The sequence below is a fragment of the Euprymna scolopes genome, chromosome 33 (assembly GCF_053919585.1).
Source record: "Euprymna scolopes isolate OS-2025 chromosome 33, ASM5391958v1, whole genome shotgun sequence".
In the NCBI taxonomy this organism is placed as follows: domain Eukaryota; kingdom Metazoa; phylum Mollusca; class Cephalopoda; order Sepiida; family Sepiolidae; genus Euprymna; species Euprymna scolopes.
The window spans coordinates 70,519,179-70,525,706 of record NC_136514.1 but is presented as its reverse complement, the minus strand read 5'-3'; positions in this window follow the sequence as shown (position 1 = coordinate 70,525,706).

The window sequence follows — 6,528 nt, the reverse complement described above, 5'->3', positions numbered from 1 at the left end:
TAACCCTAACCCTAACCCTAACCCTAACCTGCGTCCACTATTTGAGCTATCATATCTAAGGATAACCCTAACCCTAACTCTAACCCTAACCCTAACACTAACCCTTACCTGCCTCCTCTATTCGAGCTATCATATCTAAGGTTAACCCTAACCGTAACCCTAACCCTTACCCTTACCCTAACCTGCCTCCTCTATTCGAGCTCTCATATCTAAGGATAACCCTTACCCTAACACTAACTCTAACTCTAAACCTAACCCTAACCTTAACGTGCCTCCTCTATTCGACCTATCATATCTAAGGATAACCCTAACCCTGACCCTAACCCTATCCTAACCTGCCTCCTCTATTCGAGCTATCATATCTAAGGATAACCCTAACCCTAACCCTAACCCTAACCCTAAACTGCCTCCTCGATTCAGGCTATTTTATCTAAAGATAACCCTAACCCTAACCCTAACCCTAACCTGCCTCCTCTATGCGAGCTATAATATCTAAGGATAACCCTAACCCTCACCCTAACCCCAACCCTTACCCCAACTTTAACCTGCCTCCTCTATTACAGCTATCATATCTAAGGAGAATCCTAACCCTAACCCTAACCCTAACCCTAACTAACCCGAACCTGCCTCCTCTATTCGAGCTATCATACCTAAGTATAACCCTAACCCTAACCCTACCCCTAACTCTAACCCTAACCCTAACTCTAACCCTAACCTGCCTCCTCTCTTCGAGCTATCATATCTAAGGATAACCTTAACCCTAAACCTTACCTTAACCCTAACCCTAACCTGCCTCCTCTATTCGAGCAATAACATCTAAGGATAACCCTAACCCTAACCCCAACCCTAACCCTAACTTGCCTCCTCTATTCGAGCTATCATATCTAAGGATAAACCTAACCCTAACCCCAATCCACCCCTTTACCTGCCTTCCTTGTTGGAGCTATCATATCTTAGGATAACCCTAACCCTTACCCTAATCATAACCCTAACCTTCACCTGCCTGCTCTATTTGAGCTATCATATCTAAGGATAACCCTAACTCTAACCCTAACCCTACCCCTAACCTTAACCTGCCTACTCTATTCGAGCTATCATATCTAAGGATAACCCTAACCCTAACCCTAAACCTAACCTTAACCTGCCTCCTCTATTCGAGCTATCATATTTAAGGATAAACCTAACCCTAACCCTCACCCTAACCCTAACCTTACCCTGCATCCTCGAGTCGAGCTATCATATCTAAGGATAACCCTAACCCTAACGCTAACCCTAACCCTTAACTTTACCTGCCTCCTCTATTAAAGCTAACATATCTCTGAATAACCCTAACCCTAACCCTAAACCTAACCTTAACCTTGACCTGCCTCCTCTATTCGAGCTATCATATCTAAGGATAACCCTAACCCTAACCCTAACCCAAACCTTAACCTGCCTCCTTTATTGCAGCTATCATATCTAAGGATAACCCATACCCTAACCCTAATCCTTACCCTAACCTTGACCTGCGTCCTCCATTCCAGCTATCATATCTAAGGATCACCCTAACCCTAACCCTAACCCTAACATTGACCTGCCTCCTCAATTCGAGCTATAATATCTAAGGATAACCCTAACCCTAACCCTAACCCTAGCATTAACCTGCCTCCTCTATTCGAGCTATCATATTAAAGGATAACCCTAACCCTAACCCTAACCCTTACCCTAACCTTAACCTGCCTCCTCTATTGGAGCTCTCATATCAAAGGAAAACCCTAACCCTAACCCTAACCCTAACCTTAAACTGCCTCCACTATACGAGCCTAAACCCTAAACTTAACCTGCCTCCTTTATTGGAGGTATCATATCTAAGGATAACCCTAACCCTAACCCTAACCCTAACCTGAACCTGCCTCCTCTATTGGAGCTATAATATCTAAGGATAACCGTAACCCTAAACCTAACCCCAACCCTAACCTTAACCTGCCTCCTCTCTTGGAGCTATCATATCTAAGGATAACCCTTACCCTAACCCTAACCCTAACCCTAACCTGCGTCCACTATTCGAGCTATCATATCTAAGGATAACCCTAACTCTAACCCTTACACTGACCCTAACCTAACCTGCCTCCTCTATTCGAGCAATCATATTTAAGGAAAACCTTACCCTAACCCTACCCATAACCCTAACCCTATCCCTAACCTGCCTCCTCTATTCGAGGTATCATATCTAAGGATAACCCCAACCCTAACCCTAACCCTTACCCTAACCCTTACCTTAACCCGCCTCCTCTATTCGAGCTATAATATCTAAGGATAACCCTAACCCAAACCCTAACCCTAACCCTAACCCTAAGCCTAACCTGCCTCCTCTTTTCGAGCTACAATATCTAAGGATAGCCCTAACCCCAACTCTAACCCTAACGCTAACCCTAACCCTAACCTTTACCTGCCTCCTCTATTCGGGCTATCATATCTAAGGATAACCCTCACCCTAACTCTAACCCTAACGCTAACCCTTACCTGCCTCCCCTATTAGAGCTATAATATCTAAGGATAACCCAAACCCTTACCCTGACCCTAACCTACCCCTAACCCTAACTCTAACCTGCCTTCTTTTTGTAGCCATAATATCTAAGGAAAACCCTTACCCTAACCCTAACCCTAACCCTGTCCCTAACCCTTACCCTAACCTTAAACTGCCTCCTCTTTTCGAGCTTTAATATCTAAGGATAACCCTCCCCCTAATCCTTACCCTAACCCTAACCTTTACCCTAACCTTCCTCCTCTTTTCGAGCTATCATGTCTAAGGATAACCGTAACCCTAACCCTAAACCTAACGTTAACCTGCCTCCTCTATTCGAGCTATCATATCTAACCCCAACCCTACCACTGACGCTAACCCTTAATCTAACCCAAACCCTAACCCCATCCTTCCTCCTCTATTCGAGCTGTCATATCTAAGGATAACCCTAACCCTAATCCTAATCTTAACCATAACCCTAACCCTAACCCTAACCTGCCCCTCTATTCGAGCTATCATATATAAGGATAACCCTTACCCTAACACTAACCCTAACTCTAACCCTAACCCTAACCTTAACGTGCCTCCTCTATTCGACCTATCATATCTAAGGATAACCCTAACCCTGACCCTAACCCTATCCTAACCTGCCTCCTCTATTCGAGCTATCATATCTAAGGATAACCCTAACCCTAACCCTAACCCTAAACTGCCTCCTCGATTCAGGCTATTTTATCTAAAGATAACCCTAACCCTAACCCTAACCCTAACCTGCCTCCTCTATGCGAGCTATAATATCTAAGGATAACCCTAACCCTCACCCTAACCCCAACCCTTACCCCAACTTTAACCTGCCTCCTCTATTACAGCTATCATATCTAAGGAGAATCCTAACCCTAACCCTAACCCTAACCCTAACTAACCCGAACCTGCCTCCTCTATTCGAGCTATCATACCTAAGTATAACCCTAACCCTAACCCTACCCCTAACTCTAACCCTAACCCTAACTCTAACCCTAACCTGCCTCCTCTCTTCGAGCTATCATATCTAAGGATAACCTTAACCCTAAACCTTACCTTAACCCTAACCCTAACCTGCCTCCTCTATTCGAGCAATAACATCTAAGGATAACCCTAACCCTAACCCCAACCCTAACCCTAACTTGCCTCCTCTATTCGAGCTATCATATCTAAGGATAAACCTAACCCTAACCCCAATCCACCCCTTTACCTGCCTTCCTTGTTGGAGCTATCATATCTTAGGATAACCCTAACCCTTACCCTAATCATAACCCTAACCTTCACCTGCCTGCTCTATTTGAGCTATCATATCTAAGGATAACCCTAACTCTAACCCTAACCCTACCCCTAACCTTAACCTGCCTACTCTATTCGAGCTATCATATCTAAGGATAACCCTAACCCTAACCCTAAACCTAACCTTAACCTGCCTCCTCTATTCGAGCTATCATATTTAAGGATAAACCTAACCCTAACCCTCACCCTAACCCTAACCTTACCCTGCATCCTCGAGTCGAGCTATCATATCTAAGGATAACCCTAACCCTAACGCTAACCCTAACCCTTAACTTTACCTGCCTCCTCTATTAAAGCTAACATATCTCTGAATAACCCTAACCCTAACCCTAAACCTAACCTTAACCTTGACCTGCCTCCTCTATTCGAGCTATCATATCTAAGGATAACCCTAACCCTAACCCTAACCCAAACCTTAACCTGCCTCCTTTATTGCAGCTATCATATCTAAGGATAACCCATACCCTAACCCTAATCCTTACCCTAACCTTGACCTGCGTCCTCCATTCCAGCTATCATATCTAAGGATCACCCTAACCCTAACCCTAACCCTAACATTGACCTGCCTCCTCAATTCGAGCTATAATATCTAAGGATAACCCTAACCCTAACCCTAACCCTAGCATTAACCTGCCTCCTCTATTCGAGCTATCATATTAAAGGATAACCCTAACCCTAACCCTAACCCTTACCCTAACCTTAACCTGCCTCCTCTATTGGAGCTCTCATATCAAAGGAATACCCTAACCCTAACCCTAACCCTAACCTTAAACTGCCTCCACTATACGAGCCTAAACCCTAAACTTAACCTGCCTCCTTTATTGGAGGTATCATATCTAAGGATAACCCTAACCCTAACCCTAACCCTAACCTGAACCTGCCTCCTCTATTGGAGCTATAATATCTAAGGATAACCGTAACCCTAAACCTAACCCCAACCCTAACCTTAACCTGCCTCCTCTCTTGGAGCTATCATATCTAAGGATAACCCTTACCCTAACCCTAACCCTAACCCTAACCTGCGTCCACTATTCGAGCTATCATATCTAAGGATAACCCTAACTCTAACCCTTACACTGACCCTAACCTAACCTGCCTCCTCTATTCGAGCAATCATATTTAAGGAAAACCTTACCCTAACCCTACCCATAACCCTAACCCTATCCCTAACCTGCCTCCTCTATTCGAGGTATCATATCTAAGGATAACCCCAACCCTAACCCTAACCCTTACCTTAACCCTTACCTTAACCCGCCTCCTCTATTCGAGCTATAATATCTAAGGATAACCCTAACCCAAACCCTAACCCTAACCCTAACCCTAAGCCTAACCTGCCTCCTCTTTTCGAGCTACAATATCTAAGGATAGCCCTAACCCCAACTCTAACCCTAACGCTAACCCTAACCCTAACCTTTACCTGCCTCCTCTATTCGGGCTATCATATCTAAGGATAACCCTCACCCTAACTCTAACCCTAACGCTAACCCTTACCTGCCTCCCCTATTAGAGCTATAATATCTAAGGATAACCCAAACCCTTACCCTGACCCTAACCTACCCCTAACCCTAACTCTAACCTGCCTTCTTTTTGTAGCCATAATATCTAAGGAAAACCCTTACCCTAACCCTAACCCTAACCCTGTCCCTAACCCTTACCCTAACCTTAAACTGCCTCCTCTTTTCGAGCTTTAATATCTAAGGATAACCCTCCCCCTAATCCTTACCCTAACCCTAACCTTTACCCTAACCTTCCTCCTCTTTTCGAGCTATCATGTCTAAGGATAACCGTAACCCTAACCCTAAACCTAACGTTAACCTGCCTCCTCTATTCGAGCTATCATATCTAACCCCAACCCTACCACTGACGCTAACCCTTAATCTAACCCAAACCCTAACCCCATCCTTCCTCCTCTATTCGAGCTGTCATATCTAAGGATAACCCTAACCCTAATCCTAATCTTAACCATAACCCTAACCCTAACCCTAACCTGCCCCTCTATTCGAGCTATCATATATAAGGATAACCCTTACCCTAACACTAACCCTAACTCTAACCCTAACCCTAACCTTAACGTGCCTCCTCTATTCGAGCTATCATATCTAAGGATAACCCTAACACAAACGCTAACCCTAACCCTATCCTAACCTGCCTGCTCTCTTCGAGCTATCATATCAAAGGATAACCCTAACCCTAACCCTAACCCTAACCCCAAACTGCCTCCTCGATAAAGGCTATTATATCTAAAGATAACCCTAACCCTAACCCTTACCCTAACCTGCCTTCTCTATGCGAGCTATCATATCTAAGGATAACCCTTACCCTAACCCTAACCCTAACCCTAACCCTGACCCCAAATTTTACCTGCCTCCTCTATTACAGCTATCATATCTAAGGAGAATCAACCCTAACATTAACCTGCCTCCTCAATTTGTAGCTATCATATCTAAGGATAACCCTAACCCTAACCCTAACCCTACCACTAACCTGCCTCCTCTATTCGACATATCATATCTAAAGATAACCCTTAGTTTAACCCTAACCTTAACCTGCCTCTTCTATTCGAGCTATCATATCTAATGATAACCCTAAACCTAACCCTAACCCTTACCCTAACCTTAACCTGCCTCCTCTAATGGAGATCTCATATCTAAGGATAACCCTAACCCTAACCCTAACCTTAACCTGCCTCCTTTATTCGAGCTATAATA